This window comes from Lepidochelys kempii, chromosome 5 (assembly GCF_965140285.1).
Source record: "Lepidochelys kempii isolate rLepKem1 chromosome 5, rLepKem1.hap1, whole genome shotgun sequence".
Classification (NCBI taxonomy): domain Eukaryota; kingdom Metazoa; phylum Chordata; order Testudines; family Cheloniidae; genus Lepidochelys; species Lepidochelys kempii.
In genome coordinates, this window is record NC_136384.1 from 8,165,952 (window position 1) to 8,191,339 (window position 25,388).

The 25,388-nt window shown below is 42.7% G+C and overlaps 1 long non-coding RNA gene across 1 annotated transcript in view; it reads left to right on the plus strand.

Annotated features, from left to right (window-relative positions):
* Positions 1–5,919: 5,919 nt before the first annotated feature.
* LOC140912006 (uncharacterized) overlaps positions 5,920–25,388 on the plus strand; it is a 147,246-nt gene continuing 127,777 nt past the window's right edge. Inside the window, exon 1 of the long non-coding RNA XR_012159203.2 lies at positions 5,920–6,169. This is a non-coding gene — a long non-coding RNA (uncharacterized LOC140912006). The remainder of the gene's footprint in view (positions 6,170–25,388) is intronic.

Sequence of the window (25,388 nt, forward strand, 5' to 3'; positions counted from 1 at the left end):
CCGAAGCAGAGTGTTTTGCACAGAGAAGACACATTCAGTAGCTTTAAACCATTTAACTCTCTCTTGGAACAGCAATATTTTAAGATGGAAAAGAATTAGCTTCTTCCAGTCATGCCAAGTTTCAATGCTGAAAATATTTTTTCCCTGATCCCCTTGCCTTTTCTTTTCCTTTATCAACACTTATCAAGTGAATATAATACCAGAGAAAAGTACCAGATGGAAAGCCCTAGAGAATGAAATCCTCCATATTACTCAAAGAGCAATTACAATGCAGCAATCAGCTGTCCAAACTTCCCCCATATTGCCTTGCCAATATGCTTCCACTGCAATCTGGAGAGATTACATCTAGGAGCGGGAGAATGCTGCATTGCTACATTGACTGATCCACCTTCAGGAATCCAAAACACACACTGCAGGTGCAACAAATGGGTCTGAATACATGCCTGCATATGAAAAGGTATGATCCTATAAACAGCGTATCCTGTGAGTTGCCCAGCATCTACCTTTATTGGGAGTGGAGGGTGGTTAGCACCCAATAGATTGGGCCCTAAATATGTCATCCTGTTATGTATTAGCTGTGGTTAAATGGAAATAGCCTTTTCATGTTGGGAGGAGAACTTTGACTGAGATTTCTGCCACCTGATGGATTTTTGCACCTGATTTCCCTTAGAAACAAATGGGCACTGGACATCCAAAACCTGTAGCCAGCTTGGAAAACTCCAATCCTTTGTCTAAAGTGCAAGTATCTCTTTAGAAATTCCATGAGCCTCGTTCTGACGTGAGTGGGACAGATGTGAACCCAGAGTAACTCCGTTGACTTTGATGGAGTCAGTGTGTATTGATACTGGACATTGAAACTAGACACATTCGGACTGAAAATAAGGCACACACGTTTAACAGTGAAGGTCATCGATCCTGGGAACAATATACTGAGGGTCGTGGTGGAATCTCTATCACTGGCCATATTGAAATCAAGATTGGATTTTTTTTCTCCTAAAATATGTTCTCTAATTCAAACAGGGATTATTCCAGGTAAATTCTATAGTCTGTGATATGCTGGGTGGGCAGACTGGATGATCGCAGTAGTCCCTTCTGGAGTTGGAATCTGTGACTCTATGGTGTAACTGAGAAACTTTGCCCTTCTGCTCTGGAATATAAATCTGCCTTTGGAAAGGGGATCCCTCATGTGAACCAGCTGCCAACAAAGAAGTTTAAAAAAAAAAAAGTGGCAAGTCCATTAGATTTAAGGCAAGTTATCAAGAGTTGGATGGGAGCCCAAAACCACTCTGGCAATAAGGTCAGAGCTTAACTGCTTTTCTATTTTACTACTCAAGGACAAGAGAAGTTGATACATGAGATTCAAGCCCCATAAAATGTCCGCTGGGATGGTTAGTTCATCACATACTGTTACAAGTTGAAGAGTGAACCTCACTTGGCAGCTGGCTACATTTCAATTCAGTTGCTGGGGGCACTGGGGTGGGGGAAGGTTACCACTGGTGGGTCGCCTTGAGGATCTTCTCTGCTTGTTGTACTCTGTGTCAGCAGGGGAAGGGAGGGAACCAGAGACTGGCTGACTTTCCCTCCCCTCCCCTCTCTCTTTTGAATACAAGATACATTACCTTTGATGAAAAGTCACCCTGCCTCTGAGAGTCCTGACGTGCTCCCTGACAGGAGAAAGTGACATGGCTGTTTGACATTCAGGGCTACAAGGTTGCAGGGCTGTAATCACTAGTTAAAATTGAATCTTGTACATTGCGCCCTGCCAGCCCAGTTAGATGCCTGGTAATTATTTGGATGCTACTGTATTTGGATTTTGTTTTCCCAGCGGAGAGAAGGAGTAGATGGATTTATAGTTCATTGCTGGGTTCAGATTGGAACAGGATAGATTTTTTTTTTTTAAGAAAAAAACTCTTAAGAAAGGAGTGGCAAGGGGTGTAGGTGGGATTTTTATCTCAACCCCTGCCACACGGGCCAGGAGCCCAACAGAATTCAGTGAAAGAGCTTTTCTCCCTGACAGTTGTTAACCTGCCTGCTTGCCCGAGAAAAGAAACAGGGAAACCTTACATAGTGGCACATACTGTAATGACAAGAGCAAAGGGAAGACTTTGGACAGAAAGACAGGGAAGGTCAAATTTACTTAAGCAAACAGTCAAGGAAAAGAAATGGAGTTAAACTTTACATTAAGACCCAGTGTGTTATTGCACTGCAGGCTATTGCTATCTGCTGATGGGCATATATATATATAGTGTTTGTGTGTGTATATATATATATATATATATATATACACACACACTTTGGTAAGGAGGAAAGCTACCAAGACAGAACCCTGATCTGGTTTACCCTTCGTATGCCACAGCTGCTGCACAGTCCAGGGCTATGAATTTTCACAGAGAGCCACATAAGAAATTCTAAAGAGCTTGGATCTGAGCCATGAGCTTGCTGTGTTACTGGTTGCGTGTCAATAGGCTAGCAAATGTTGCTATCAAAAAAGGAAAGGGGCGGGCTTTTTTTTATTGCAAATCCGAGCCAATCTAGAAAATGGACTTCAAACCAAGGAGGGAATGATGGGTGACTTAGATATAAATCTCAGAGGCCTGGTGACAGACCTGGGGAAATGGGGTGGGATGGGAGGAAGCAGGTTATGAACTTGTTTAAGGTGTGTGTGTGCCATTGCCCCCTCCTGAGTGGAATCTGATTTACTCAGGCACTGGCAGCTGCGTTACCTTCTAGCATCTGCCCTGATAGCATATGAGAACGAACAGCAGCATTTGACGATGGAGATTCTGCGTTAGCTCAAGTGGCACATAAACGCACCTGGGTTTTGAGCAGAGCTTTCTACTGCTGTTGTATGCTCACAGATTTGCTGATAACCGTGCGGTCTCCATGCGTGGAAGTGTGGAGGCTCAGGGAAGAGAGGCTGATTCTCTCTTGTGCTGTTGCCCCTTTACACCATGAAGGTGGCAGAAAAGGAGCAGAAATGGCCCCTGGAGAATATGCCCTGTGAAAGGGGACTTCTCTGCTGGAAGAAAGCTGCTATAGCCGCTCAACAATAGCCTCGCTTCCAGCATAAGGGGGGGTGTCAGGAGCAAGGAAGAGGCATGATCAGAAAACACTGCGCTCCAGCTATTCACACTGTTTTAGGGGCCATAGGAAGCAGAGTGTAAGTTAGAGCAACCTTGAGACTGCTCTAACTGGCACTGGGGGCCCAAATAGCCCCCCAATATAGGGAGGGGAAAAGTTCCTCCCTCCCTCCATGATTATACACAGTGGAGCTCAGCTGTGTTCTCTCCATCTAAGCAGATAGCACAGCTGTGCAAAAATGCCCATTCGCAGGCACTGATGAATTCCATGCCATATCAAATCCCACATCGCTGGGCAAAATCATATGTGACCGCCTACTTGTACAAACCTGCCTTATCGTTGCTTTGAAATATGATCTTGAGAAGCACAACAATTGTTTTAAAAGCTGCTCTTTTGCAGGGCCAGGAATCTGTTATTTCTTTCCTCACTTCGGCCACTGGTGAGGGAAAATATCATCCCGTGCCACTGGCTGAGCTCTCTCCCAGCCAGCCTGGAAATGTCACCCAAAAGGAAGCCTTTCTGGGAAAGGCATCACTGCTGTGTTCGTAAAAGCTTATTCCTCTCTTGATATATGTACACTAGTTAAATAATATTGACAGTGACATTTGAAATGCTATATCTCTTTTCTTCAGCTGGCACTGTGCTTTGGATAGGCTTGATGCAAGCTGCTGAAATAGCTGTAAACTTTCTAATTCCCTTTTGATGCAGAACATATATATAGTGGAGCCATCTTTATAGTGAAGGCATTCCCCCCACTTCCCCCGCCCTGTGCACAGAAAAAACATTCCTATGAGCCAGGAGTCACTATAACCAGCCCAGCCACGATGCAATGAACTGAAATAATTGGTGGGTTTGTTCTGCTTCAGCGTGGGCTTGAGCTAAATTTGAGTTCCTTCAAAATGAGTTTCTCCCTCTGTTAGGCTGTGCATACAATGCATGTATGCACAGAGAGAGCAAAACGATACATCTTGCAAAGAACAAGCCAACTATTCTGGCCTGCCTGAAATTGCAATCTGATATTTTCAGGACCTGCCAAGAATAGGGAGGCAGCTAAGTGATCTCGGGTATGTCTACATGGCCTGTGCGAGCAAGCTTCCCAGCCTGGGGTTGACGGACTCAGGCAAGTGGAGCTCGTGGTAGAGCTCTGAAAATAGCTGTGTAGACAGCTCTTTGGAGCTGCAGCTCAGGCTGGAGCTTGGGCTCTGTGGCCTATGGCTTTCAAATTAGCTACCAAAGTGTCTTAGAATCAGGACTCAGAGCCTGCAGCAGAGCCGGTCTCTGGGCAGCCTAAGGAGTGCAACTGGACTGTAGCAGGCTGCCTGATTGGCAGGAAGAGGCAACAGACCAGCTCTTAAACCCACCAGCAGCAGGGTTCTGGCTGCTCAGAACATTTGCCCATGGCTGCAATAGCTCCAGCACTGTGTTCTTTCCAGCCTTGGACGCTGACCTGCTTCTGCTTTGGATCCAGCCTTGCTACTGCCTTTCCTTGCCCCGCATAACCTGTTTCTGACCCTCAGCTCCGATTTCTGACTTTGGCTCTGAGCCTTGGCTCTGGCATCTGGCCTCTGATTCTGACCCTGGGCTCTTATTCCTGGCTATGAACTCTTGGTCCAGCCACTAAGCATGACTGTTCCCATCCTGCTCTCTGAAATTTAGGCACTTTTGCAAAACCCCATTAGATGCCTTTCTGCATCTGGTGGCACCTAAATACCGCTGCAAATCTGGCTCTTATTTCCAAAGTCTTATTTCCAAAGCTGGGGATATCTCCTTTTCATGGTTTAGTTGTTTCTCATTTCTTGCCCGGAAGGGTGAAACACTAGTCCTTAAATCTGACACAGATTAAGTACTGTCCCTCTTGCATCTCAGACTAATGTGACGCTTGAGGGGAGAATTGCAGAGGGGAAAAAAATAGGTAGCAATTTTTGTTATTAATGGAGTTTGTTTGTGATTGCTCGGAATGTTAGAAGTAGTTGTGGAGGGATGATGGATTAGTGGGCAAGTGCAGGTGAGGCAGTTAAAAGTGGAGGATAAATGCAGTTTATCGCTTGGCCCTGCAATTTACCTTAGGGGCACTTCTGTCACGGCGGCATTTATGTGGTAGAAGCCACTCAGTAAAACTGTGTCACTGGGGTTGAGCTACGTAACTCATGCAGTGGCTTCATTGCAGATGATTAATGCAGATTTGGGCAATTAACATGTTTATGTCTGTCACTCTTTCATGACAGGTTTCAGAGTAACAGCCGTGTTAGTCTGTATTCGCAAAAAGAAAAGGAGGACTTGTGGCACCTTAGAGACTAACCAATTTATGTGAGCATAAGCTTTCGTGAGCTACAGCTCACCTCATCGGATGCAATCCGATGAAGTGAGCTGTAGCTCACAAAAGCTTATGCTCACATAAATTGGTTAGTCTCTAAGGTGCCACAAATACTCCTTTTCTTTTTACTCTTTCATGCGCACTCTCTGCCCTCATCCAAAGCCCACTGAAGTCAATGGACAGGCTCCTATGGAGATTTGGATCAGCCTGTCTACCTGGAAGTGGGATTTTCAAAAGTGCCCCATTTGATATTTAAAGGGAGTTGGCCTGCGAACTCTCTGGGGCATGCTTGAAAAAATCTCACCCTGTGTGGTAGGGCAGATGACCTACACCCTCTCCCCCTCCCCAGTCAAGAAGGGGTTATAGAATACCTGTGAACCCAATCAGCCCCAACCTGCCACACTTGTGCAGCTTTTCAGGCCTTAAGAGGAAAGAATTCAGTGCCGGGGGGGAGGAGAGGTACTCTGACACAAACAGAGCTAAGGCTTCTGCACTGGTGCTTTGCATTACTGATGTATGCCCTGAGAATGCTGTCTGCCCAAGCCCTCTGAGGAAGAAAATGAATGGGTCTGTTTTTTTTTTTCCTGTTGAAACCCCCTGGACTAAGCCTCAGCCCTTAGCTGTGCAGGAAAGTGGGAGCTGAGACAGCTTGCGGGGCTGGAAAGAGTGCTTCCCTCTCCTTTTCTTTGTTCTGCTTTATATCCCCTGGAAGGGGGACAGACTGCACTCACAACAGACAACAGGATTGCTGCCACCCAGAGAATGCTGTATGAGGTAAGTGAGGCACCTGCTTTCACCCAAAGGGGGTGAACTTGCGACATAACCTTTGACACCCCCTGTATATTCTGTACAGACAACCGTACGTGCACAAGACCTTTCAAAGTGCTCTTAGGTTCATTAGCATCTCAGCGATGCACGTTGCCTGCTCGGAATCTTTTGCTCTGAAATATTGTGATTCGCAAATCATTACAGCTGCAAGTTAGGGGTAAGTGTAGCACCTGACTTCACTCCCAAGTGCGTAAAATGCAAACAATGGCATATCTGGAAGGGAGTTTGTTCTTTTCTTATGCAGCTTGGTGTGCCTTTGAAGAGCATCAGTAGAGTTCTTTGATTCTAGATCAGCAGTGCTAAAATACTCAATAGACGACTGAACAGAGTGGGTTGCAGAGGGAGGTTTTTTCAGCAGCAGCTTTACGTGAAATACAAAGATTATACCAGTAGATTTCCTCTTCCTGCCTCTAAGTCTTTGGGTAGGAGTGTGAATTTGAACCATCTGTTTATCTCATAAATATAACAAGAAAAATCAACCACCACGACTGTGCTGCCTCCTCTTGCTATAGTTTTTCAATATCTGATCTTCCAAAGCCTCTCTCATTCTTGCTGGGAATTGTCAGATTCAGATCTTGAAACAGCACGTCATATTTTTTTTTTCTTTCCTTCTGGTCAATAACCCTTCTCCCTCTCTCCCCCTTCCCCACCATGAACAGTATTTATGTATGTTTGTTGCTCAAGTAGATCTTCCACAACGAAGAAGAGAAAAGAACCTCCCCTGGCCCATTTTAATTTTGGGGGAACAAAAGCTTTTCTGACTTGAGAAGACTCTCTTCACTTGTTTTGAAAAGGTCTTTTTGTATTTGTGTGTGGTTTTTTTTTTTCAGTCTCTTCTACTTAAGCTTCTTTTTAGTTATTTGCAACTTCACAATCCCATTCACAAACTGTTGCCATGGTAAATAATTATATCACAGATGAATTGTGTACGCTCCCACTTCATGGCTGGAAGAGAAATTGTAAAAGGAGAGGTGAGACTGAGATGTGGGGGGAAATCAAATCCTTTAAAATTACAGGGGAGATAGTTGAGGAATGATTGCCTCCTCGTTAACATAATTAACTCCATGAATTATAAATTGGTATTAGAACTTGTGACAAAAGGAGTAATTATATTTACTCATGTAAAATTAAACAATACCCTCCCACAAAAAATAATTAATGGGATTCATCAGAAGCTCTGTTAATATTAACATAATATTCAGAGATCCAAATAACTCAGATTCTGAAGTGATATAAGCAGCATAAACTTTAGAGCTTCTCAGACTTGGATACTGTGTGCATATATCTCCTCAGTGGTTTATAATCGAACTGAAAGAAGGAGCACATAAAATGGCTCACTCGTCAGTCAGATAGACATAGACTGCTGCAGTCTTTCTAGACAGGAGTTGTTCATAGGTAGGTAACATTTTGTTTATCACAAGGTACCAGTACTCTCCTTTCCCATATCCTAAAGGAGGAATGAGTTGTGTGGGTTGACTAACTATCCAGAGTGAGCAGAACTTAAACAAATCTCACATCCAGCAGAAGACAGGGTGACTCGTGTGAGCTGTTGGTATTGCTATTAAGCCTGAAAGCTTTTGGCTCAAATTTCCCCCAGAAAGACTGCAGTGCATACTGAATTCTGCAGTGCTTCAGCAGGCATGTACTAAGGTTGCTTTGTTGTTGGTTACCATCTTTTGGATGAGGTGGGAAAGTGAAGGACACAAAGAACATACCCGTAGGATGACTTAAAAAAAAAAATCTCACGGACTGTAGGGGTTAATCTCCTATCCTGGTTCATAGTCTCATTTTTCACCATGAAAGATTCCCACTCACTTCACTGGGTTTTGGGTCAGGCCTTCTGTGAGGTAACACTGAGAACAGACAGCTGCTGTTTCTGCATTCACAGTTCCTGCCCGGTTAGAATGGGACTCATTACTGGAGAAAGATTAAACCTGTTCCTCAGCAGTCTTACTTCTATGTGAGTTTTGGTATTGGGTAGGGAGAGGATTCATGGGGACTAATAGCTGGGGAAGAAAGACATTTAAAATCGTCTCCATTTGTTCAATCTGCTATTGGTTAAAAAGGGCTTTTTCTTGAAAGGTCATAGGGTCATTTGGACTCCTTTCCTTCCTGTCTCCCATTGCATCCAAGCTTGTGATGGCTTAAACACTTGCCCCATGCCCTGATTATTTCTGTTAATCATTGCAAACTCCTCTTCTCAGACACCCATGCCACTCCCCAGGGTCAGGCCTCTTTCTGAATGCTGCATGTGTCACTATGATACAATGACAATATTTTTTGGTGAGGGCTCGAATCCAGGATCTCTTGGGCTAAAAATATAAGCCTTGGCTACTTGCTAAAGGACCAGGTCCATGAACTCAAGCAGTAGCTGTCCTGAAAACCTCTATATGTGGTCTACCCAGTAGAGGAAGACACAGAGGTATCAATGTGAGTTGCATGGGTCCACTCTTCAAGGGCAGGGAATAATGGCTAGATATTAGGAGTGTTGCTTTCCCATACATACACTCAAACCACTGTCCCGTATTCCCTTCTGATAATAAACCCAGCTAGAGTATACACATTTTAAGCCTAGAGAGTTGATCAGTAGCAGAAATCCTAACAGGCCATTGGGACTGCATTTAATCTTCAACAGATACTCATATCCCATCATATCACTCTGGCCTGCAACACAAAAAGACGAGAGTAGTCATTTCACCCAAGGCCTGTCTGCATTTATTAGATCACTGAGGGCATCAATTTCAATTTTCATGTTTCTGCACTTTTTTCCTCTCTCTCTCTCTCTCTCTCTCTCTCTCTCTCTCAACTTTGTATGTGCCAAAAGCCTTACCTGCCAACTGTTGGGGGAAAAAATTGATTTCTATTGAATGCTGCACTTTGGAATGAAAGAAAACATTGTATAAACGAGGCTGAGGCACTCATTCACCTATGCCTATATTACTGTGAAATCAATTATGCAGGGCTCTTTCGAAAGTTACTGATTGTAGCAAATTGAATGGCCTCCATTTCAGCATAATTTGGAGAGGTTGATGTAATCAGAGACCTTACACCATGGTGAGATACAAGATTCGTGATATTCAGATGGGAAAAAGGCTACAATGGTTAAGCTTATTCTGTACCTTCCGCTTACCGGCTGTAATGCTTTCATAAGTACAAATGAAATTGTTTTGATGAAGGCGGAGATGGTTCTGAGGGACAGGGAAGGGGGGGGTAAACTATATAAGGTTGTTAGAAATCAAGGTACTATGCTGCTAAGCGAGACGGCAGTGGAATCTAATCCTGAGCATAATTGGTTGCAAATGAAACACTTTAATATCAAATCTCGAGCTGTGCCCCGGAGCTGCAGTTCAGGTTTGCATGAGCTATGTGTAAGCAGAGGTGAAATGTGCCAGTTTTTCCTTTGCAAATATATGTTCCTCTTCAGCCCGATGGAAATTTGAGGGGCAAAATAATTGCTCTTCTGATTATTATCAAGAATATTCTGCCCCAAGGAGTTTTGTCGTCCTCAGGAGAAACAGAATAACTCCCCCAATAAGATCTGTCTCATTACATCAGCCTACAGTGTAGTGGGCTGTGACATGTAGATGTTTGTTAAACCACCACCTCACACACCACAGTTTATTTATTACATACAAACTTTTCTGCAAGTGCTGCACAGAGCTTCACAGCCAGGACAGCGGCCGAAGAAAAGAGAACTTGTTTGGGGACCACGTTTCCAAGAGGTGGAACACTGGTTTAGATACAAACCTCCCCAAACATTGGAGAAGTTCAGATACAAAGACCAGATCTGATCTGAGTTTCACAGCTTAGATTTGTCTCCTATAAAAAATGGAATTTGACCTCTGAATTCCTGCAATGTCCAGGTGAAAAAGGATATTCTTGGTGATAAGGTAGTGGACTGGGAGATATGGGGGGGTGAGGTGTCAAATCATGTTTTACCTCAGGCTTCCTGTGTGATCTTTTTTAAGTCACTTGACCTCTCTGTGCCTCAGTTTCCAGTTAGTAAATCAAGGACAACACTTCTTTTGTCTGTCTTGCCCATTTAGATTGTAAGCTCTTTGGGTCAATGGCTATCTCTGACTATATGCATGTGCAGCATTTAAAAACAAGGCCCTCAGCTTTGACATAATATATCTTCAGGCCTCAACCATCACCAGTGTAAAACATGGGTCTGAACAGCGTTGACACTGCCAGATTTCGAATACAATCTCTTCAGGGCAGGCACTGCATCCTCCTTTACATTTTACAACCTGAGCCACCCGGGTTTTTCAATATAAAATGTGATAATTAGGGTTGGGCCTGAACCAAAAGCTCCAATCCAAACTTGGGATCCAAATTCTGAGGCTCAAACCTGTATCATCCTCAATAACGGTGAATGTGTTTTTAACAGGAACAGCCAAGTGCTGCAAAATATTAATAAACTGGAAGGAATTCAAGAGAGCAACAAAAAAACTGGTCCAAGGGCTGGTGAGAATGACTTACAAGTAAAGATTAATCAGATGCATGCCCTTAACTACTGTGCCTAATGACAAAATAGTGGCTGTCTTTTCAAAACACTGTGCGGACATTTAACCTGAGACTCTGCTGACTTTAATGGGAGTTGTGTGACTACGTTCCCAAGTGCCACTTTGAACATTTAACCCAAGGTGTGAATTAGTGCAATACAGTTCATGCCCTGCCATGTCTTACTGTTTAATTAATGGGATAACTTTGACATCCCTGAATTGTAAATTCTGGCAAGATCTTTTTATTCTGTCACTTCTTGTTCTCTAAAGTTTAAACTGAGCTAATCTAGACCAAGTTAAATGACCTGATCACTGAAATACTAGGTTCAGTTGTGATTGCTCAGCCTTGAAACAAGAAATAGTATTAATAAAAAAAATCAGAACGTCAACAAATATGATTAAAGATGGAAAAGGTTTCCATATGAGCAGAGATTAAAAAGAGTAGGACTCTTTATTTACGAGATGAATAAAAGGGCACATGACTGATGCATGCAGAATAACACATAGCATAGATAATTTTTCATTTTTGTTGGAAAATGCTGATTCATTGAAATGGAAACATTTTTCAGGAAAGGGTCAGTTTAGACAAATTTCCTATTTTGAAAAAAGTTTCACAATTGTCAAAACATCCCATTTTTGACATATTCAAAATGGGGGAGGAGGGAAAGTGTTTTTTCAGCTTGAACTGATTTTCCATTTAGAAATATACAATAGAAAACCTCAGAGGTATGAACACCAGAGTTACGAACTGACCAGTCAACCACAGACTTCATTTGGAAGCAGAAGTACACAATCCAGCAGCAGCGGAGACAAGGAAAGAAAAGCAAATACAGTGCAGTACTCTGTTAAATGTAAACTACTGATATATAAAATATAAAGGGAAAGCAGCATTTTTCTTCTGCATAGTAAAGTTTCAAAGCTGTATTAAAGGATTCTGGGAACTACAGGCCAGTCAGCCTCACCTCAGTCCCCGGAAAAATCATGGACCAGGTCCTCAAGGAATCAATCCTGAAGCACTTACACGAGAGGGAATTGATCAGGAACAGTCAGCATGGATTCACCAAGGGAAGGTCATGACTGACTAATCTAATCGCCTTCTATGATGAGATTACTGGTTCTGTGGATAAAGGGAAAGCAGTGGATATATTGTTTCTTGACTTTAGCAAAGCTTTTGACATGGTCTCCCACAGTATTCTTGTCAGCAAGTTAAAGAAGTATGGGCTGGATGAATGCACTATAAGGTGGGTAGAAAGTTGGCTAGATTGTCGGGCTCAATGGGTAGTGATCAATGGCTCCATGTCTAGATGGCAGGCAGTATCAAGTGGAGTTCCCCAAGGGTCGGACCTGGGGCCGGTTTTGTTCAATATCTTCATAAATGATCTGGAGGATGCTGTGGATTGCACTCTCAGCAAATTTGCGGATGATACTAAACTAGGAGGAGTGGTAGATACAGTGGCAGGTAGGGATAGGATTGGGACCTAGACAAATTGGAGGATTGGGCCAAAAGAAATCTGATGAGGTTCAACAAGGATAAGTGCAGGGTCCTGCACTTAGGACGGAAGAATCCAATGCACCACTACAGACTAGGGACCGAATGGATCGGCAGCAGTTCTGTGGAAAAGGACCTGGGGTGACAGTGGACGAGAAGCTGGATATGAGTCAACAGTGTGCCCTTGTTGCCAAGAAGGCCAATGACATTTTGGGATGTATAAGTAGGGGCATAGCCAGCAGATCGAGGGATGTGATTGTTCCCCTCTATTCGACATTGGTGAAGCCTCATCTGGAGTACTGTGTCCAGTTTTGGGCCCCACACTACAAGAATGATGTGGAAAAATTGGAGAGAGTCCAGCGAAGGGCAACAAAGATGATTAGGGGTCTGGAACACATGATTTCTGAGGAGAGGCTGAGGGAACTGGGATTGTTTAGTCTGCAGAAGAGAAGAATGAGGGGGGATTTGATAGCTGCTTTCAACTACCTGAGAGGTGGTTCCAAAGAGGTTGGTTCTAGACTATTCTCAGTGGTAGAAGATGACAGGACAAGGAGTAATGGTCTCAAGTTGCAGTGGGGGAGGTTTAGGTTGGATATTAGGAAAAACTTTTTCAGTAGGAGGGTGGTGAAACACTGGAATGCGTTACCTAGGGAGGTGGTAGAATCTCCTTCCTTAGAAGTTTTTAAGGTCAGGCTTGAGAAAGCCCTGGCTGGGATGATTTAATTGCGGATTGGTTCTGCTTTGAGCAGGGGGTTGGACTAGATGACCTCCTGAGGTCCCTTCCAACCCTGATATTCTATGAAATAACATACGGTTTTGTTCAGAGTTATGAACAATCTCCATTCCCGAAGTGCTTAGAATTCTGAGGTTGTACTTTAAGTTAGTGTGTGGTTGTCTTTTTTTTAAGACAAAATCAAACATTTTGAAATTATCAAAACAAAACACTTCAATCAATCCAATCCCTGTTTTTGGTTCGTGGGAAAAATTTCCGAGATTTTGACCAGACTCAGGCTGTGAAAACTTCCCACATCGCAGAAAGCCTTGTGAGATGAGGTAAAGATGGTGGGGAGGGAAAGACAGCATAAAGCTTTTGGTCACAACTCGTTGTCCAACTGAGTCCCCAGTCCTTACTGGATGACCGAAAAAAATAAAAAGGTGTAGCTGAACTCACAATTGTATTTATTGCATCCCATTGCTATGGTAGCTGAATCCTTAACCACTTTCAATGCAGAATTCTATTAGTACTGCAGGTTTATGGGCTGAAAAGGCTATATGGAGCTGGTAAGTGGGGAAACAGCTGAATCCTCTGTCCCTGTTGGTGGTGAGATTTCTTGGAAACGGCTTCTGATTTGTGTGAATGGCCCTCTATTGCCAAATCAAAGGAAGATGGGGGAGAGAGAGGACAAAAAACCTCTGATAAGTTTAAAATTTTAGAGGGGGGAAATAGGAATAGAATGTAACCCAAAGAGAAGCATGTCTCTTGAAAATAAATATCTCCAAGCTCATAAACAGTGAGGCCACCGGTCATGAATGTAGCAGATGTTTATTACCTCATGTACCCTCTGCTACTTTGGGATAATCACTTAAATATCCCCAAATCCATTTTGAATTTAAACTAGCTTCATATTTTCTTTCACAAATATTCCATTAAAAAAATCATATGATTAGCCAATTAAAAAGAGAGGAGGCATGCCCCCCCCCACACACACACAGTAGGAAAGCAATAGCCTTTAACATTTTCGATTAAGATGTAGCGCCTCCAATAAAAGAGGCTTACATTTTCATTTTATGGGCACCTATGGAGAGCATTATGACACAAATGACTCAGAGCAAGGTAAATCGTTTCAAAATATATTGTAGTGGAGGACTGTAAACAGTGCAGTGTGTTAACTTGGATGGTATGTGATGAAAATATAAAGTTTTGAGACGTGCATTCAGTCTTAGTTTAGATGTTTCCTAGGGCACGCATTTGAAATGCATCTATTCTGCTCTTGCTCCAGACAAGATGTCATTATGCACAACAAAGCTCCTATAGGTGAAGGCAAGGGGCTGAATTGCTAGAGCTGCATTTCTGTTACATCTGCTTCTGCGAATTTTACTCGACTGAGGAAGGCTGAGAGAAGGCCAGGCTGTGGAAGTCCGCTAGTGGTAAACCCATCCCTAGAAACATTTGAGGCAAGTTTAGAAAGTTTAGGCATATTGTAGGGTTGGAAAAATTCACACATGTCAGGAGGATCAGCTAGATGATCTAATAGGTCTTTTCCATTGTTGTCCATGACTCCAAAGGACCAGTGGCCTGCTGGTCAGGAGTGCTGAGTACCCACAAACCCAGCGTGTACATGCTTAGTACCTTTTGAAAATCACGCCACCAATTTTGAGTCACATAAGAGGTGTTTTTGTTTTGGTTGGTTTGTCTGTTTGTTTGCTGTGATTTCTGGAAGCCTATAAAACACATCAGGTACACATAAGGGTACATACCAGGATTTTACACTACTATGCTTTGCGGACATCTTTTTCAAAGCTGGGTGCCTAATGTTAACCTTCTAAATAGGTGCTTAGGAGACTGTTTAACACCCAGGTTTACAAATGTTGGCCCATGACAATAGCAAAAATGTCTCTATGGAAACATTCCATGAACCATGCCTGTGCTGGCCATGGTAGATTTGTGTTTTTTTTGTTTTTTTCATGGTATGCTGAAAAGGCAGCCCTCTTTTGAGAATAAAGGGGTGGTAATCACCTCACATCTACATTCCAGCCTATGGCATTGTGTAACACTGACAGATCCCTGTCATCAGCAGGTGGGATCGAACTTGGGACCTCAGTGCATGAGCCTCTAACACATGAACTAAAAGCCAGCTGGCTGTTAGCTAAGGCTGTAGAGCATGCTCTCTCTCTCTTCTCTCCCCCTTCCCCCCCCCCCCCCGATGGGACAGAACACCACACCCAGCAGGTGTGTGAGTTACAATTGCTCTCACAATTACACAAGCAAAATAATTATTTCCTATCTTAAAAGAAATAAACAGCTCAGTTTATGGATATCTTCTCCCCCCGCAATTAAAATTACAGGAAATCTTGGAATTCTCCTTAAATTCGGTTCCACATATCCATTGTTTGGGATTCCACAACTATGCAAGAGGCATGTTCTCTAATCCCAGCTTGCTGCCTTCGAAGAGAATAGCTACAAACCTGCGCTTCACAATGGGAAGAAATATTGGTACATAATGAATATTTCACCACAGCAAACACCGCCGACATGATCTCCATTTCCTAACAAATTCCCTTTACGTTGCTGGCAACAAAAGGTGCTGAACAACTTCATGCTCAAATAAATTGGTTAGTTGCTAAGGTGCCACAAGTACTCCTTTTCTTTTTGCGAATACAGACTAACACGGCTGCTACCCAGAAACCTGTCTTCATGCTACTTGTAATTCCCCTTTAAGGTAGCTTCAGGCACCGTTCACATCAGCAATGGATTTAACATGGCTCTATTTATGAGGACAATTGGCAGAGCTTGTAAGAGGCTGCTTTTTATTAAAACATTCAAATCATAGAATATCAGAGTTGGAAGGGACCTCTGGAGGTCATCTAGTCCAACCCCCTGCCCAGAGCAGGACCAATCCCCTACTAAATCATCACAATGATTGCATTGTGTTGCATAGGAAGAGACCTTTGGGAGACTGCAGCTTTCCTCCTTAATGGGTTGTGTATTCCTGTGACTGAAACCGTAAGAGTTAGGAGGATGCCAGAGCGGTGATGTAATTCCTAAATAAAGTGCCTCATATAGATAAATGTGGTCAGAGATTGGATTGCTACGAAGAATGTCCTATTCTTTCAGCTTCTTCTGTTATGCTGTATGTGCAAAGGACTAAAGTTTCCAGGGTTGTCGACCAAGCATCTCTCATGAGCACTAAAAATGGCTATCTGAACACTTATTTATATATTATTGACTGGTGTCCCTTTGGACTACTGATAATCATACTATTTCTCCTTCAAAACCAGATTCTGGAAAGGGAATTACATCCTTTTAAAATAGAATTCTAAATGTGTCCTACAGATCAGAGCTTGGCATTTGACTGACTGACTGCTCACAATAGTTCTTGGCACCTGTAACAGAGTGGCTTGCCCCAAGGATGAAGAGCCTGGGGCTAAGCCAGCCCTGATGACAAGATGACCCCTCTGCCTAAGGGGCGTTAGGTAATTCTAATATAAAAGGCAGCAGGAAGCTTCAAGGGGGTGGTGTTGAGAGAAACTTGGGAAGCAGGAGATTGTAACAGGAAAAGGATGCAGGGCCAGAGGGCTCAGCTCCAGCCAGAAATGGCTGGGGACTGCAGGCTTCAGGTTGAGCAGGCTGACAGAGAGAGAAAGAGAGCTCCAGGTGGCTGAAGAAATGCAGCTAAATCTGAACAGTTGATGATTTGGGGCTTAATGTTGAGGATTGTTTGAATTGTTTTAAAGGTTCTGAGGTCTGTGTTAACTTTGATATTAAGCCAGCCCCAGAACGGAGAATGACAGCTGTAACTGGGACCATCTGGAGTGCTTAAGGGGCCTGCAAGAGGGGACTAGTAGAGGCAGGGTACCTGTAAAATGACCCCTTGCCATGATGGGACACTCAGTAAGTGCCCACGCTGCTGCAGTATCAATGAAACATAAAGATATCCCCCCTCTCTCTCTCCAGAATCTAGTGAGATCAAATTTACACCCACACATTTTTAAACAATTATGAGCCAGACACCACCAAAATTTACTTGGGTTGAGTAGAGCCTTTCTACACAATTACTGCCCACTGACTTCTGTGGGACTGCTAATGGACTAAGGTACAAGGGTAAACAGTAGCAAAATGTTGGCCACAGTGAAGAAGGCTGCTATAGTCTAGTGGAGTCACCATGCTAAATTTCCTTAATGGTTTTTTTTGTTGTGGTGGTGGTGGTGTGGGGGGAGGGGGGGTTTAAGCTGGATACTTTATGACAGTGGCCTTTATTTACAAATTGCAAACGAAAACCTTATTTACTTTGCTTAACTGGAGTCAGATTCTCAGCTGGTGTAAACTGTAGTAACTTCACTGATGTCAGTGGAATTATGCTGATTTAGGCAAGTTAGACATTTGGCCCACTATCTTTCTCTACTCCTTTTTCTTCCATGGCTTTGTAGGGTTGCTATGTGTCGTCAAAATGGCTTCCTCATTCCATCCAGATGTGGCTGTTTTGGTGCTTTGAGAGGCTTTTCCAAAACATCTGAACTACTTCAGGGACTTTGCAGGAAGTCCTACTTCAGGTGGATTCTTGGAGCTAGAATGATTAAGGGGTGGGTGGAATAGATAAGGCAATGGGGATAAAGCCCCAGTGTCCCTCAGTTCGATTAAACCTTATCAGATGAGTGATGGTTTATTTGACTGTGAGGGAAAGGGCTCAAGAGTGTGAATGAACCTGGAATATCAATGACAAAGACACATGCTTGTCAAGGGCATAATTCAGAAGCAGGCACTGGGCATAATTACTCAGTGACATATGCATTGTATCAGTACAGGGAATGAAAATAAAGAAGGGACATTAATCAGTCAGTGATGCAATAACAGCAATCTAGCTGTACTTAGTTAGAACACCTTATGTCCAGGAAAACATCCAGGTAGTCACCATTTTCATACTGATATCATGAAAAATGAGGGTAATGATTCAGGTTTGGCAGCCACAGGGTTCCCCTGTACTGAGAAACTAATAAAGGGACACTAAATCTTGATATACTTATCACATTGAGGCTGTCAAAAATGCATATTCTTCTCCACAAAAGTTCCCTTGATGTTTCAGTGTGATGTAGCTTGCTTTCTTTGTTTCTCTGTGGTGCAGAGTTACTGCAAGCAAGTAGCCAGGAGCAAAGGCTAGACTGTGACTTGGATTACATTCCTTCTCAGAGGAAGAAGTAGGGGGTAAGACCCTCCGTTATCCCTTGTGTGGGCTATCTGGCCCTTGGGTTTGAGCACAAAGGCACCTGCTTGGTTGCTGAAACAGGTGGGTGGGGAGGTTACTTCTCAGGGTGGAGTGGTGGGGATGTGACTGATAGTGCCTAGTGGAGGTCACACAGGTGGGGGTGGGCCCAGACTACTTCCAGAAGTATTGGAATGTCCAGTATTCTGGGGATGCATCAGTGGCCACCCTAGCTATGACCAGTATGTTGCCTGCAGTTTTAAGTTACTGTGCAGCTATTTTCTAAGCAAACACACTTATTCTTCGGGTGAAAGTGTTACGGGGAAAAAAGAATGAAAGAACCTACACACATGCTGAAAAGCTTATCAGAGGTCCCTCCCCAACTCCAGCCTAGAGCTCTGGTAGGTATTAGTTTTTCAAAACCCACAACTGGGTTTTCCTCTCCGATACAAATTCATCCATCTTAGATCAGAACTAGAACCAAGGCTGGGCAGATCAGCCATTTCTTCATACAGCTTGGGCCTTTGACTTCTATAACAGGTAATCAGCAGACAAAAGCCCTCTTCTCCGAATGTAGCTTCAGAAGGCTGGGTTTTTGTATAACCAGAGTTGAGTAATTTTATATTAATCTCTCCCTAGGGATTCTCCAGGAAATCCACTTAGCATTTATTGTCCCAAAAGACTGTACTTATCTGGTACATTTTAAATATAGGTTTTTTAACTCCCAGGTCTTACATCTATCATATCTCCTCCCTTGAGAAGTTACATACAGCCCTGTCCCACAATAATGTATAAACTTAATGCAAGAAGGTCCTTCCAAGGCATTGCAGGAAATGGCCCTATCTGCTACACTATGATTTGTTGTAGATCAGCAGTAAATTACTACCCCAGCTCTCTGAGCAAGAAAAAAGCAGAGTATGAATGGTGTCTTGGAGGAATGTATCTGGGACACAGCTGTCCCATTTCCCCACTGTGTCCATTTCTCAGAGTTGGGTCTAAAGTTACAACCTAGGCCTAAGGGTTTAAATTACATTTCTAGAGATCTGATGAATCTGCACCATGTGAACCTAAAATCGTGGAGTTGAACATACATGGAATTAGGTAGGATTAACTCATAATAGCTTGGCAGGTGTGCAGTTGAGGTTGTTTGTTGAAAACAAAAGAAGTTGTGACAGCATCACTTTGAGCTAGATTGTGACTTTGGGCGCAGCCTTGCACGATGGATGGTTAGCAAAATGCAACAACTCAGGAGTAGCTTTGTGTGAATCACATTTCCTCCACTGCTTCCTTCCTGTTCTTGGAGTAGTACTTTATTGTTGGTATAATCTGGCACTCATTTTCCCCACTTTGCACTGGCTCAAATATTCTGCTGGGATACAACCAAGACTCCTGCCATCCCCAGCCCCTCCCTCCTTCCCCTTCTGCTCCAAAGAGGCAGTGAGCAGGCAAGTTGCTCTGCTTATTCTTATGCAGCCAGACCCAAAATCCACCTAGTTTATGTAGAGATAGGAGGGTTCTTACTCATTAATCCCTTGCACAGACATTTAGTTCCATACAAAGAATTAGATTGTGAATGTCTGAGCCCTTTCTGCTCCTTGTCCGTATAAGAATGTGCAGCCTCTTCAGGGCACGACCTATGTATTGTGTGTACAGGACATAGAAGAATGGCCCTGATCCTGATTGGGGCCTTTGAACACTACTGCAAACAGTGTTTATTCTGAATGTCAAGAGGTGAATTGTAAGGACAATATACCTGTCTTGTCAATCTAATGAAGAAATGAGTGTGTGGAAGGAGCCAGAGTGGGAAACTCCTCTCTACTTTGGTTTCCCCTTTATCATAATCACCCATCTAAACCACCTCTGGTGTGTGGTTTGCAAAAAAAATCAAGCCCATCCAGCTATATTTTGCAAAACCCCAAGCTACCTCCACATTGGACCATCCACTTGGACGTGTTTTTAAGGGTGAATACAATTGGACTAATGCAAACATTGAGTGCGACCTAATATGACTATATGCCAGATTTAGTATTGGTATTTGCGACACTCACCACTGGTCTCTGAGTGCTACTGTTTCTCTTCTATAGCAACTTCCATTTGAGAACCTCAAAATACTTTCCAGATATTAATGAATTAAGCCTCAACATTTGTGAGGTATGTGAAGCATAATTATTCCCATTTTAAACATGGAAAAATCGAGGGGCAGGGAGATTAAATATGCCCAGTGTTGGACAGTAAGCTTGTATGAACCAAGAACAGAACTCTGATCTTTTGATGTGTTAACCATTAGTCTATTTTTCTTTGTGGCTGCTTTTGTCCTCAGAGTAGAACAAATTCTGTGTTTGTGTTTTCCTGTAAAACAGAAGCCATTCCTCCTTTTTTTTGGCGTATGTTTGGGTTTTTCAGGTTAACTTGAAAGTCCTTGCCATTTAAATTGTCTTTTTTTTTTTCCTCTTCAGTGCCTAGCTTTGAGCAATTTTTTTTATTTCCCACTATTTATCAGCCACTTAACTACCTTGTAGGAAAATGAAGCCAACTAATTGTCCATTTGATTCCTTTGTTCGCTCATCTGTTTAAGGATGTCTCCCTGGTAAGAGACTCCTCATTATAATGAGGATAAGCTCTTCCTTGTGCACAAGTATGGTATCCTTTGCTCTGAAGCAATGGGCACTTAAACACCAGGAAGTTTTAATAGAGTAGTCCATATCCTGCTTCTTGCTCTCCTCTAAGTACCTGCTGATGATCATTTTGTTTCCTGCTGCTTTAAGATGAACAATTAAGGGAGTTCAACCTTGAGCAAGACTAGAAGTGTCTGAGGGTGTCTGAGCTTGACAGAAGATGATCCATCCTGTGTTGTTGCAACTTTGTATGTCTTTCCTCTCTGCCACCTCCCTCCTTTTTGGATCATTTTACTTTTGTGCAAGCAACTGGAGAGCAATAAATGTGTGATATTGGCTAAAAGTAAACTCTTCAAAATCATTCTTTTAATTTGGCAGCAAGCTATTTCTCCTGAAGAATCCAAACCTGAGACATTAGCTGTAAGGTTGCTCATCTTACCGTAGGGAAAGACTTGGGTGCAGCTCAAGAATCTGTGAGGGCTTTTCAATTTTTCATGCACCACTTCATTCTTAGTGTCCATTTTCTTTCTTCCCTGATTAAATTCGGACAACCTCTTTTGGCCTGATACAAAGCTCGTTGAAGTCAATGGAAAGGCTCCCATTAAATTCAGTGGGCTTTGGTCCAGGACCTGAGTCAAATAGAGCTTGAACCAACCTTGGCCCCAGCGAAAATGAAACCAGTCATTCCTAACATCCTATCAATATTGTTCTACAATCCATCAGCAAGATGTCTCATATATAGGATGGCCAAACCCACCTGCCAGGAATGATGCACATGAGCTATTGGCCAGGAGCCAGTTTGGCCAATCAAGCTATTCTGCCTGTGTGATATGAGGAGTTATGCATATTATTCATTTTACCACCTTATTTAAAAATGTCAGCATGGAATCTTTGCATTAACTTCTCATACAGTTCAGCAAATTCCTCTCCATTTCATGATTAGCACATTAATGATCTTCAGATGGTACAGAATGTCGCTGAAAGAGGTTTGGATGACTATCAGACCTGTCTATTGTCACTACTGAGGATTGCTTTTAAAAATCTGTGCAATTTAAAATATTCAGACAAACTATAAAAGGAGATGAACTGTAATGATGAGATGAATTGCAAAGTATTAATGGCTTTCTGGTGTCCTTGCATCTTCAACGCAGGCAGGACATGACTGTTCATCCTTTTCTTGCAACCAGTTGAGATTCACCCAACTGCTCAGCTTACACCAACAGATGCACTGATACCAACAACAAATTTGCCAGGAATTTAGAATGATGTGCATTGCAAAGGTGAACTCAAATTATTATAAAAAAATAAGGATAAAATACTGTTGTTCAGTCCATCCACCTGGCAGTGGAAGAATCTTTTCTACAATATATTCTCAAGTGCTTTGTCCAGTATTGTTCTAAATAACTCAGTCAACAAGGCTTCCCAGGCATGCCTTGGGAGGCCATGCCACAATTTAATATATGTCTCTGTTCTCACAACTAAACATTAGAGCTGGGTGGGAAACAGTTTTCCCATCCTGCAGGAGTTTGATATTTCAAAGGCTTCCCAAATACAGTAGAACCTCAGTTACAAACATGTAGGAAATGGAGGTTGTTCATAACTCTGAAATGTTCATAAGTCTGAACAAAATATTATGGTTGCTCAGTTTTAAACTTTGGAAAGAACATTGACTTAATACAGCTTTGAAACTTTACTATGCAGAAGACAAATGATGCTTTTAACTCTCTTAATTTAATTTAAAAAGCACAAAGTTTCCATACCTTGTCAATCTTTTTTAAATTTTCCTTTATTTTTTTAGTAGTATGTGTGGATTGTCTTTTTTTTTGTTTTTGTTTTGTTTTTTCCCTCTCTGCTGCTGTGGGCTCCAAATGAGGTGGGTGTGGTTGACTGGTCAGTTCATATCTCTGGTGCTCATAAGTCTGAGGCTCTACTGTAGGAGGAAAAGCCAAAATCTCCAAAAATTTCATTACTTTAATTGGCAGCAGTTTTAAAACAAACAAAAGGAAGTATATCTTCACACAACACACAGTCCACCTGTGGAACTCCTTGCCAGAGGATGTTGTGAAGGCCAAGACTGTAACAGGGTTTAAAAAAGAACTAGATATGGAGGATAAGTCCATCAATGGCTATTAGCCAGGATCATAGAATCATAGAATCATAGAATATCAGGGTTGGAAGGGACCCCAGAAGGTCATCTAGTCCAACCCCCTGCTCAAAGCAGGACCAATTCCCAGTTAAATCATCCCAGCCAGGGCTTTGTCAAGCCTGACCTTAAAAACCTCTAAGGAAGGAGATTCTACCACCTCCCTAGGTAACGCATTCCAGTGTTTCACCACCCTCTTAGTGAAAAAGTTTTTCCTAATATCCAATCTAAACCTCCCCCACTGCAACTTGAGACCATTACTCCTCGTTCTGTCATCTGCTACCATTGAGAACAGTCTAGAGCCATCCTCTTTGGAACCCCCTTTCAGGTAGTTGAAAGCAGCTATCAAATCCCCCCTCATTCTTCTCTTCTGCAGGCTAAACAATCCCAGCTCCCTCAGCCTCTCCTCATAACTCATGTGTTCCAGTCCCCTAATCATTTTTGTTGCCCTTCGCTGGACTCTCTCCAATTTATCCACATCCTTCTTGAAGTGTGGGGCCCAAAACTGGACACAGTACTCCAGATGAGGCCTCACCAATGTCGAATAGAGGGGAACGATCACGTCCCTCGATCTGCTCGCTATGCCTCTACTTATACATCCCAAAATGCCATTGGCCTTCTTGGCAACAAGGGCACACTGCTGACTCATATCCAGCTTCTCGTCCACTGTCACCCCTAGGTCCTTTTCCGCAGAACTGCTGCCTAGCCATTCGGTCCCTAGTCTGTAGCTGTGCATTGGGTTCTTCCGTCCTAAGTGCAGGACCCTGCACTTATCCTTATTGAACCTCATCAGATTCCTTTTGGCCCAATCTTCCAATTGGTCTAGGTCCTTCTGTATCCTATCCCTCCCCTCCAGCGTATCTACCACTCCTCCCAGTTTAGTATCATCCGCACATTTGCTGAGAGTGCAATCCACACCATCCTCCAGATCATTTATGAAGATATTGAATAAAACCAGCCCCAGGACCGACCCTTGGGGCACTCCACTTGATACCGGCTGCCAACTAGACATGGAGCCAGGATGGGCAGGGATGGGGTGTCCCTAGCCTTTGTTAGCCAGTAGCTGGGAATGGTCGATTGGATGGATCACTTGATTGCCTGTTCTGTTCATTCCCTTTGGGGAACCTGGCATTGGCCACTGTCAGAAGACAGGATACTGGGTTAGATGGACCTTTGGTCTGGCCCAGTATGGCTACTCTTAGATAATTGAAAATCCAGAAAAGAATACATCCACTTAATTGTGTGTGTTATTTTTTTTTTTTACAATTTCAAAACAGTTCCTTTTAATTGACCTTTTTCTTTTTTTAACCTTAATTTAAAAACAAGTTCACTTCAAACTGAATTTTTTTTCTATTTCAAAAATATTGACTACAATTTTTCAAGTTATTTTTTTCAAACCAATTTTTGAAACCAGGAATTTGTTGAAACTGTCCTTGAGAAAGGTCAGTTTCAGTTTTGATGAAAGGGCATTTTCCAATGTGCGTGTGGGAGGGGGAACAAAAAAAAATTCCTGAACAGCTCTACTAAATAGTGCCAAATCAGATCAGCATGGGCGACCTCCAAGGACAACCTAGCTGTTCAAGAAAGTTACGTTGTGATTCAATGGGTGGTGTTCTTCCATCCAAGTCAGTACCCAACTGCCACAATATGGTGATAAAGGGCATTCTGCTACTGGATTAGCCATCTTTCAGATGAGACTTGATTTTTCTGATGAAATGTGATCATTAACATTCCATGGAATGTATTACAGGAGCAGGCTCCAGTGTACATTCTGGCCAACTAAATTCTCCATGATTTTTCCAAGTAGAGGTGTATTTTCTCTCCTCTGCTAAATATTATTGGGCATTATTGTTCACTGTAAAACATACCACACCCCAGGGGCAGCTGCATTTCAGTTGTCAAAACAATTTCTACTATATATACATGCACATCAGATGCCCCTACCTAGGGGTCAGTTCTACAAGATGCTGAGAAAACTCAAGATCACACAACATGCTAGTGACAGAACCAGGAGCACAATTTAAGAGTTCTGGATTCTTATGCTCATTCTGTAATGATTACTCCAGACATGACTGACCCCTTCCCCTCCCCCCCCAGTGATGAATACATACCTCTTAAAATACATAAAATCTTGGGATAGAAATCACCATTTATGTCTAATTATTATTGCCTTGTAGGAGCTGAGTTCATACGGCATTTTAAAATAAACTAAGTGAAGGGAGGATGTCTTGCTGATGAATGACAAAGAGAAAACTGACACCCAAGGGAGAGAGAACTCAGATTATAATTATCCTGGAGGCAGAATTATTCGCTTTGGCAACAGAACTTGAAACCCATTCACTAGTATGTCCCTCCACTCTCAAAACCATTTCATATTGGCTTGACTCCCCCATCCCTATACCTGTAATTACATGTTTATCTGTGAGTTGCCATAATTGATGTCAGAATGAGTTTTATAGGTTTGACAGGAGAGTAACCGTGAGGAATGTTGAAGG